Source organism: Mauremys mutica, chromosome 5 (genome assembly GCF_020497125.1).
Source record: "Mauremys mutica isolate MM-2020 ecotype Southern chromosome 5, ASM2049712v1, whole genome shotgun sequence".
Taxonomy (NCBI): Eukaryota; Metazoa; Chordata; order Testudines; family Geoemydidae; genus Mauremys; species Mauremys mutica.
Genome location: NC_059076.1, coordinates 84,706,827 through 84,718,038, shown reverse-complemented (window position 1 = coordinate 84,718,038; position 11,212 = coordinate 84,706,827).

Genomic DNA, 11,212 nt, shown 5'->3' with positions numbered 1-11,212 from the left:
GGGAAGAGTTTGTCTGGTTATTCTGAGAAGGCTATAACAGTAATACATGTAATGCCAACAGCACAGAGCTAATAATATTCACTAAGTATTTCTCTAGCACAGACAGTGAATTTGCAGGCTCCACAGGTATGAGATGTAATTGTATACGATTAGCATCTTTGTGCTTTTTCTGATCACATTTCTAAACAACTGTAAGCTATGTCTACTTCTGTAATAGGCAGTCATAACCACCCTGCAAAGTTATGAACAATAGCTGAGTGACAGTGTAGAAATTGTATCTTCTGGCAGACCTGTCAGTTTTTCTCAGCAGCTGCTGGTCCAGAGAAGCACATTTCATTTTGGAAACACCACCAGGCAGTGTTTCTCAAACACATTTTTTTTTCTTATTGAAGTGAGAACCTGAAAAGCTGCAGTTTGACCCAACCTTAATTTTTGTTCTCCGGTTTTCCATTTGGTCCCTGAACATAAGAACACCAAATTAATCATGAAACACCCAAAAATTCCCAACCTATAAACATTTCCCACTGGACAGATGACCATGGAGCATTGATTAAACACAGTATCACTCCCTGACATAAGAGCAACTTTTAGTGGCTTCTATTTGTACAGGGTTCCCATATCAACTATTTTTATGCAGTTAGCGGCATTACCTGAATGTTAAGACACAGTTCTGATATCAGTATATGATGGTAATAGTTTGATCATACAACTACTCAGGCTGTCCAAAGGTTATTCAGTCATTCATAAAAGGCACAAAGACACAGCAACAAAGGATCAGCAAGGCAAATTTCTTCACCTGGTTACTTTATCCCAGTATACTAACACATTAACACACTGCAGTTTAGTTGTCTGCATTCCACAGCAATGCAATCTGCTAATACAAAATAGTGAGTACATGGGACATATCCAAGTCATCCTGTCATTTGTGTTATGACATGCTAACTTCACAGATCCCTACATGTGACAGCCTCCAGCATTCTATAGGGAAAGATGGTGCAACAGACTATCAAAGCTGGTGACCCAGTTACACAATATTTTCCTTTTTGCATAATCTTGCCTGCTTCAGCATAATACTTCTTTTATGGGAGCACGTAGGCCCAGCATTACCCAAGGGATTATGGCTACTTGGATTCCAAACATATATTCTTCTTTTCCCCTGTCTGTGAGGTGTGGTATCGATTGCTTTTGAGTAAGATAGACAGCCAAGTTTTCTAAGGGTATGGCTACACTTACGGTTTGCAGCGCTGGTCATCCAGCTGTGTAGGAGCAGCGCTGGTGTGTGGCCACACTCACAGCTACCAGCGCTGGTGTGTGGCCACATTTGCAGTATTAGCAGCGCTGTTGGGAGTGCTGCATTATGGGCAGCTATCCCAGCATTCAAGTGCAACAACGTGCTTTTCAAAAGAGGGGGGTGGAGGGTGGTGTACTGTGACAGGGAGCGGGGAAGATAGAGTGGATTTTTGGAGCCAACACTGTGTGTTAGCTTCCTGGATTGGAAAAATCACAAAATGTTCATGAGCCCTTAGTCTTAACTCTTAATTGCAAACAGCCTGCCTCCAACACGGACTCCCCGCTGTTTCACTCACTCCCTGTGGTGTACTGTGACAGGGAGTGGGGAAGAGAGAGATTGGAAAAATCACAAAATGTTTGCGAACCCTGCATCCAACGCTGTTTCCCCTGCCTCTCATTTGATCGTTCACAGCCAGGTACAGATAGCTCCTGTTTGCTGTGATCAGTGTTTGTTTTTTTAGATTAGCAGTTCAACGGAGCTCCGATCGGCTCCGTTCTGTTTCATTCACTCTCCCTGCCTGCCTCTCATTTGATTGTTTACAGCCAGGTACAGATGATCACAGCAAACAGGAGCTCTGTTTGTTCGGAGCTCCGATCGGAGCTCGTTCACAACAAAACAAAGAGAGTAATTTATAAAAGCATTCTGGGATACACCTTATACCCTGGAGGCCAATCACAGTGCTGGTGTGTGGCCACACTTGATGACCAACGCTGCAGCACCAGCGCTGGAATCCTTATTCCCCATGCTGAGTGAGGTGTACGGCCAGCGCTGCAGCCAGGGAGTTGCAGCGCTGGAAGTGCCCTGCAGGTGTGGCCACTTACTAATTGCAGCGCTGGTGGAGGCTTTCCAGCGCTGCAAATCGCCAGTGTAGCCATACCCTAAGAGACTAATGATTGTAGGCACCTCTATAAAGTATGCAGATCACTATACAGTATCTGTACTCAAAAGTGCATGAGTTTTTGTCTCATTACTATTGCACATGCCTTACCATTGGATAAAGAAACCACTGCAAGTTAGTGAGCTCAATAAAAGGTAAGTGACAAAAAAGGCATTTTAAACTGCTATGGATGTTCTTAGTTTTGTGGATTCCCTACACTGACCAAATCCTGCAACTGGCATTAAGCAGAAATCAGTGAAAGCTGTGGGTACTCAGCACTTAAGGCCTGATCCTGCACCATTAAAGTCAGTGAAAGGTTTGCCATTGACCTCAATCTGCACAGGATCAAGCCCTTATAGAACTAGGTGCCTAACTCTAGGCCACCCAGTTTGAAAAGTTTTGCCTAGGGAACTCCATCAGGGTCGCAGCAGGAGATGGTGTCAAAAATGGAATCAGCCCCTTGCAGAGGGAACGTTCTTCCTCACAATGGATATTAACAATTAAACCTACTGAAACAGTGTATTGTAAAACAACATGTTATAAAATATGCCTGAATAGTCATCAGAATTTTGGACCCTATTGTGAGAACTGAAGGGCTCAAACCTGGCCATAGTTTTCCCACCTTGTTGAAACCTATTATTATGTTAACCAAAAAAATTTAAACTTTTTGCAGGTCAAGGCCATTCAAAATCCCTTAAAATTTGTTGACATCCACTCTTGACCTTTTGGTGGCAGCCACTTGCTCCCAGAGTTCAGTACATCTGAAAATCTGATCCAAGCTCTTCTCTGCATTCCACTTCTGTAAATAAACAATGTGCATGGTGACACTTGCCTGAAAGACTACATGGGTAATTAGCACTTACCCTTACCAGATTCATTTTGGTGGGGTTCCTTTCAACAATACACTTTGATGTACCACATGTTCTACCAACAGGCAGAGAAGAGACTAGGGTGCTTAGGTGAAGCTAATGATTAGGTTAGTGGCTTGGTTTCACTGCACAGCTAAGCCCAGAAGATACAAGATGCTTATTGGGATCCTCATCAAAGCATACTTCTTATAGTTCTCCATAGGAGGAAATTGTTAGTGCAAGCCAAATTAAATGCATACACACAAAGGTAAGGAGACCAGAATAGTATCTTAAAAAAAATCATGTGTCTAAATGCAAAAAGAATATATAAAGCGGGATGGGCTGGGCTGAGACCCAAGCCAAGGGGAGCAAGTTTCATTCCATAGGTCGCACTGAAACAAAGTCATGATAGCCTCAACTTTTTGGAGCTCAGCTGGAGACACTTTAAATGGGGCTTGACTCTCATAGACTGCTGAGCACTCTGAAATCATGCCCCAAAAACTGAGGCAACCAAAATCATAAATTGCTTTGGAAAATCTTGGCCAAGATAGAGTTTAAGCCCAAATCATCTAGTCTGACCTCTTGCATATCACAGGCCTCTGAGCTATTCTCTGCTCCAGGGAAGTAGAAAACTATGACAGGCCTCAACTGGTGCAGTGTTCTTTAACAACCACTCTGGCCAGTGCATTGAGGGTGCAGAGCCAAGTCCCTGACCTTTTCCCACCTCCTCCTGCTTCCCTCTTGGGCTGCAACTAGTGGAATAAGTATCCCATGCAAGAGAACAAGATGATATCTTACACTCCCTTCCACCTATGCACAGGCACTTAGAGCTAGTGACAATTTAGCCCATAGCTCTGTAAGGTACTTGGAGATGGAATCATGTCTTCTTACATGTTTTTAAAGCAGCTGGTACACCTCCTATTCTATGCAATTGATTTATAAAACAATGGTTATTGCCAGCCGCTCATTATACAGAATAGTACAACAGCAGCCAATGGAACGTATTTGGGATAAAATGCTACAGTGTGCTCACTGGGCTTGATCCAAAGCCTACTGAAGTCAATGGAAGGCACGACCTAGTGGTGCTGGGAGGGGGGCGGGGACTTGGGCGGCGTGGCGCTTGGGGGGGGCGAGGACTTGGGCGGCGTGGCGCTCGGGAGGGGCGGGGACTTGGGCGGCGCGGCGCTCGGGAGGGGCGGGGACTTGGGCGGCGCGGCGCTCGGGAGGGGCGGGGACTTGGGCGGCGCGGCGCTCGGGAGGGGCGGGGACTTGGGCGGCGCGGCGCTCGGGAGGGGCGGGGACTTGGGCGGCGCGGCGCTCGGGAGGGGCGGGGGGCTGATAAAGGCTCAGGTTTTTGATAAACTGAGAAACATTTTGCCCCTTTTTTCCTTTTAATGTTTATTAAGCATTTTTTTTTTTAAATAGAGGCTTAATTATTCGGTTTGTCCATCTGTCCAACCAATGTTTCTAAGATCAGATAAAACAGAGACATGAAATTTTCAGAATAGATTTGTACACGACAGCTAGATGATTTTTCAGTCTGGTTTCAAATAAAAATGCATTAAAATGTTGATTATAATTTTTATTATTACAAATCCAAAATCATCCATTACACTATCCTGCTTTAACTCCCAAAACCACCACATCCAATATAGAAAGAAATAAGAAAACTCTTCAATGAACTTTAACCTGTATTTACAAAACACTCCAAATAAAAAACACTCTGTGCTCATAAAACATGACTTTTCTTGCTTTAAGTTTTGAAAATTCTGTCACTAGTTCTTTTAGAATCAGTTTTCCAGCTATTTCATACTCTATTGACATTATGGCACCATTGTTGAACGCAGATATGTTTTTATCAATTTTAACTTTGAGAAGCTACATTCCCCACTAGCTACGGAAACTAGCAAAGTTGGAAAACTGTCTGAGAGTTTATTTTCACAAACAAACTTCAGTACTTCTTCAGGAGTGGAATGTTTCCTAAGTCGTCTTGAAAAAGCCTGAAGCTCACTACACAAAGCTGTAGCATCAATGTCTTTTGAATTTTCATGAGTCAATGCCAACTCCATTTTTATACAAAATTCTCTTATCTGTTTTGCTGTTTTCTTTTGCAAGCTGTGGATATCATATAGAAAGCCAAATACTGACTCTAGCTGCTGCATCTGTTGAAATCTTTTGTCAACCGAGTGAAACCGAGCAGTATCAAGGACTACAAAGTAGAAATTCACTTTGAACCTTTGTTTTGGGTTCTGAATGGCTCTGGCTCGTCCTTCATACGAAAACTGCTATTTCTTTTGCCGAGTGCAAACTGGCTCAAGCTCGAATCTACCAGTGTTCTTTTGAACCCTTCATCACTTCTGAATTCCTCCAGAATGTTTTTAGTTTGCTGCAGTTTTTGAATAGCAGAATGTATGTTCAAGTTCTTTTCCTTAAGCTGCTTACTAGTGAGGTTAATATTGAAAAGGATATTATACCACAAAATGTGTGAAGTCACAAATTTGAACTTGGAAAGGCCATTTGCAAGAGCTTCTGCATCTGAACGTGCCGTATTGCCAGATGATCCAGTAAAGGTAGTATCATCAGAAACTTCAATTAGGGCATCATAAATGTTTCCAAGTTCATATCAAAGAGGCTTCAAAGCATCTCTGTGACTCTCTTATCTTATCTGACTAAGTGGTTTCACAGTTAGAGAATTCACATAGCGAGTCAGAATCTCTCAACGGCATGTTGAGCCTGAGAAAAAACACATAAACACATTGCACCAGGTCAGAGAAACTGCTTGCCTCCAAGCAGCATCTAGGAGCATCATTGACAACCAAATTCAGAGAATGCACAGTGCAAGGAACAAAAAAGGCCCTAGAACTGATTTCCATCATTCTCCTTTGCACACCATTGTCTTTACCCTTCATATTACTCCCATTATCACAACCTGGGCCACATAAGTATTCAACAGATAATGACATTGTTTCAAGCTTTTGTAGAATAGTTTCAGCCATAAATGCTCCTGTCGTCTCCTTCAGTGGTCTCCTTCACAAAACTGTTCCTTTATGAGCACTTCAACATTATCTTCATCTGCAGACTTTTCCATATCCACAAAATGAATGATCATCATCATTTGTTCAACATGACTCCCATCTGGTGTACAGTCCAGTATTATTGAAAAGTATTTTGCAGAATGGGCAGCTTCTACCATTTTCTTTTTAATGGCATTTGCTAGGATTTGAATCAGTTCATTCTGCATATTTTTTCCTGAGTAATGAACCTGTGTTTCATGATCAGTTATTTTACGTAGATGCTCCTTCATGACTGGATCAAACAAAGCTAGGTATTCAACAAATTTTAAAAAGTTTCCATTACCTGGTGTGTATAATTTTTCATTTATACCATGGCCGCAGAATGCTAAATTTTGCCCACCGAGAACTCTCACTAAAGCAATCAGACGCTCTAATATTTGTTGTGTGAAAAAGCTCCAAGCCTGTATTGGTGGGTCCCGTGCTTCCTGGCAGATACAGTGGCCTCAGAAGCTCACTAAGGTCCTCAAGATGACCGCCCTCTCCCGGTATGGTGGCAGAGGTTACAACTTATTGAGCTATTTTCATCACAGGCCAGTATGGGAGGTGGGAAGGTGGAATACCCACAGTCTCTGTTGCTCCTTAGAGCTCCGTAGGCACTGTTTGGTCTCCTGCTTGGACCAAAGTCTGTTTCCCCTTTGAAAGGGATCTCTGTAGATCATGCGGGGGGAGGGCGGGGGAAACCCGGGCCCACCCTCTACTCTGGGTTCCAGCCCAGGGACCCTAATGGTAGCATCTGTTATAAGCTTCCCTCCTTCACTGACACTGGTTTGATTCCCTGGGCCACTTCCCCGTGCTCCCCTTTTCCAAGCTTCACCCTTACCTCAGGGCTCAGTAATGCTTCCTCTCCTCCAGCTCCTTTCACCTGGGCTCCTCTCGAGAGAACTGGAAAGGAGAGCTTTTAAAGCAGTATAAGTGGGACCTTAATTGGTTCCAGCTGTCTCCATTAGCCTAACAGCCTTAACTCTTTCTCAGTTAATTGAGGTCAGGTGCTGGCATTAGCCTAACGACCTTAACTGGTTAAATTGGCGTCAGGTGTCTTGATTGGCCTGGAGTAGCCCTTGTTTGGCTATCCAGGGAACGGGGACCTGCTCATTCTGAGGCTGATATACCCGCCTTCCACTACCCTCTTATATCCTTCTGGCCTGAGTCCATCACAGTTGCCAATAGTCTTCTTTTTCCTTGATCACACATAAATTTTCTTCATCGATAGTTTTTCCTTTTTTTCAATCATAATTCAAGTTCTTTCCAATTTTGAAAACATTCCAAATGTTCTGTACTCGTTTCATGTGAAGAGAGAATTGAAGATATGCTTTTCCAGTCCTTTGAAACATTTTCAGTAAGTGATGTACCAAAAACTGTGCTCCCGACTGCAAGCATTATAGCGTTAAGGATGGCTGACACACCCATCACATAGTTGGCGATTTAGACCACATTGCAGACATCCCAACACATCTTTTCACTGCTTAAAGGTTCAATGATTAGTAACATACACTCACTTACCTATTTAAAACAGTTAGTTACCGCATTTACATGGAAACAAAATGACCTTTTTCAACATTATAACCCAACACCAGTTGTTTGGAAAGTAATCCCCTTCCTCATGGTTACCTGCTTGGAGTGTGACATCATCACTTTCGTAGTCTATTAAGCATTAACTCTGTTACTTTTCTTGTATGGACCTAATTACATGTGAACCAGGTATAACAAAGAAAAGTTCATAATTATACAGCCTGATAATAATACTAAGGTTTAATAATGCTTAAAGATACTCACATTTTGGATTTATAATGCTGAAAGATGTTATTCTTTATTCTTTGGCACCACGAAACACAATTTTCCACAGTATTCACTTGATTCGTAACCATCTACCTGTGACGTGTGTTAAAATGACCGTTTGACATGTATCAACTTGCAATATCTCCGCTCTACATGAATTTCCAGCTATGCGACCTTGATGTATATTCGAGTTAGATGTCACTAGCATTGCAGCTCTTGCTGCTGGCAGATGTGTTTCATTGTGGCTGAGTTATTGCTTATCAAAATTGCAGAGTGGGTCATCTTGACCCTACGTTGCAAATTGAAAAAAAAATCACTAAAATATTTATTTTTGCAGTAAATAAAAGATTTGACATATTAATAAATTCTCAGAAATGTAGAGAAATTAATTATAATTCATATTCCTCCATTTGCGCACAGGAATTGAAATAATTACATCTTTGTTATTATATTTGTATTTTTTCATTTTTTTTTCTTTTTCTTTATTTGATTTTTTTCCTCGAATTTGGCACCCTGTTTAACTTGACACCGCCTAGTTCACCTATATGGACGGGTCACCCCGACCAGGAATAAAGAAACTGTGCTTTAGAAGCAGCTGACTCTCATTACAGAGTAGCTGGGAGGGAAACAGCTGGCAAGCCTTTGCCACCCAAACAGCTTTACCAAAACCCAAAAAGACCTTTGAAAGGGGAAAGGGGCTCTGAAACTGCCTGAGGGTGACCCCTGAGACAAGCTCTGCCTATCACAAACTTTTTGATGGGAAGGTTGAGAAGTGTTTTGATGGCTGTGCTTAGGTACTTACCCATGGAAAAGATATCTGATAGTGGGGAGTTTTTCAATTATGCTGACACAGGCATAACAAGATCCAGTTGCTAGAATGCAGTGAGACAATTTAACCTTGAAATAGGATGCAATTCCTTAGGTCAATTCACAATCACTTAGAGTCTTTAAAGTGAGATTAGACATGTTTTCAAGAGATATGCTTTAGTCCAGCTTCTGGGAGAAATTGTATGGCCTATGTGTTTGAATGGGTGGGCTGCATGGTCATGGTAGTCCCTTCTGGTTTTGGAATCTATGAATTTTATGAATGCCCTGTTCATGCCCTTCCTTTATGGGCCATGAAAACAATACGATTACTGCACTGCTTCAACATGCTCATAACACTTGCAGCTCTGCATTAAGACAATGACTATAATCAGCTCTCATGTTCCAGTTGGTCACCTACTGTGGCCAGAAAAGAATCTGTTTCCCTGATGCATAGTTGGCCAGATGTATTTTGGGGTTTTTTATGCCTTCCTATGAAGCATCAAGAATTGGCCACACCTGGAGACAAGACATAGGACAGGTTGGACCAGTCATCTGAGATGGTACAGAGAAAATCCTTTTTCTCACCTGCCTGGCTGGTGTGTCTTTCTCACAGGCTCAGGGTTAAACTGATTGTCACATTTGGGGTCAGGAAGGAATTTTCTCTAGGTCAGATAGGCAGGGACCTTGGTGGGGTTTTGCCTTCCTCTGCAGCATAGGGAGTGGATTGCCTGCTAAGATTATCTGGGCACAACTCACCTAAATGATTCCTCGCTCTTGCAGGAGACTCACACCCATTGGTGGCACGTAGGGGCTAGGAACCAGCTCCTTAAAGATATTTAGCTGCCTAACTCTCAGGAAAATCAGTTAGAATTAGGTACCTAAATACTTTTGAAGATATGGGCCTAGGTTCAATACGGGGATTTAGATTTGGTGTTATAATGCCTGAGGTTTAGGGCCCTGCCACCTCATGCCTGGGGAGAGCTAAGTGGCTAAGAAGGGGATTCATAAAATCCAGCAAGCTGAGCAGGGAGCCACATAAGCAAGCCAGTGGGAAATGCCTAAGTCCCCAGCCCTTAAAGGGATATTGGGCCTGAAAGACAGTGAGAATGACTCGATAGCCCAGGGACTAGAGCACTCACCTGGGTGACCCCAGCTACAGTCCCAGCGCCAATGAATACTTAAGTATGTTATACAAGTGGAACAGCTTCATCAGGAGACACTGAAAGACAACCTCACCAGAATACCCTACCCTGTAGCCTGGGGCTTTGGGCACTCACCTACAAGATGAGAAATGGAGGGGGGGATTCAGATGTCTGCTTTGAAGCAGGCAAAGTGGGGATATGAATCCATATCTTCCCCATCTCTAGTGAGTGCTCTAACTCTTAGGGTCTGGGATGGGGGCAGCAGCACCTCCCTCAGCTGTGTTTTGTGTGGGGTACAATCTGGAAGACAGTGAGTAAGCATGCCTACCAGATCAGATAAGATAGGAGGGAGACCGCCTAGACTGAGGCTCCTGCTAGGGTTCAGACGTCCAGCTGCTCAGCTGTGTCAAGACAGGTTGCAATTCCTAGTCATTCATGATGACAATGGATAATCATAGGCTAGAGAAAAGCCAGACAATGACCCCATAGCCCAAACCCTGCACCATAGCTCAGAAGCTAGGACACTTCCCTGAATGTGGAGAGTATCTGTGAAGTTAAATACATTCTCTATATCAATAACTGGCTCTGCGGCTGAGGGGAAAGCAGTGGACGTGTTATTCCTTGACTTTAGCAAAGCTTTTGATACAGTCTCCCACAGTATTCTTGTAGGCAAGTTAAAGAGGTCTGGGTTGGATGAATGGACAGTAAGGTGGATAGAAAGCTGACTAGATCGTTGGGCTCAACAGGTAGTGGCTCCATGTCTAGTTGGCAGCCAGTATCAAGAGGAGTGCCCCAAGGGTCGGTCCTGGGGTCGGTTTTGTTCAATATCTTCATTAATGTTCAATATCTTCATTAATGATCTAGAGGATGGAGTGGACTGCACCCTCAGCAAGTTTGCAGATAACACTAAACTTGGAGGAGTGGTAGATACGTTGGACGGTAGGGACAGGATACAGAGGGACCTAGACAAATTAGAGGATTAGGCCAAAAGAAATCTGATGAGGTTCAACAAGGACAAGTGCAGAGTTCTGCACTTGGGATGGAAGAATCCCATGCATTGCTACAGACTAGGGACCGAATGGCTAGGCAGCAGTTCTGCAGAAAAGGACCTAGGGGTTACAGTGGACAAGAAGCTGGATATGAGTCAACAATGTGCCCTTTTTACCAAGAAGGCTAACAGCATTTTGGGCTGTATAAGTGGGGCCACTGCCAGCAGATCAAGGGACATGATCATTCCCCTCTATTCGACATTGTGAGGCATCATCTGGAGTACTGTGTCCAGTTTTGGGCCCCACACTACAAGAAGGATGTGGAAAAATTGGAAAGAGTCCAGCGGAAGGCAACAAAAATGATGAGGGGGCTGGAGCACATGACTTATGAGGAGAGGCTGAGGGAAC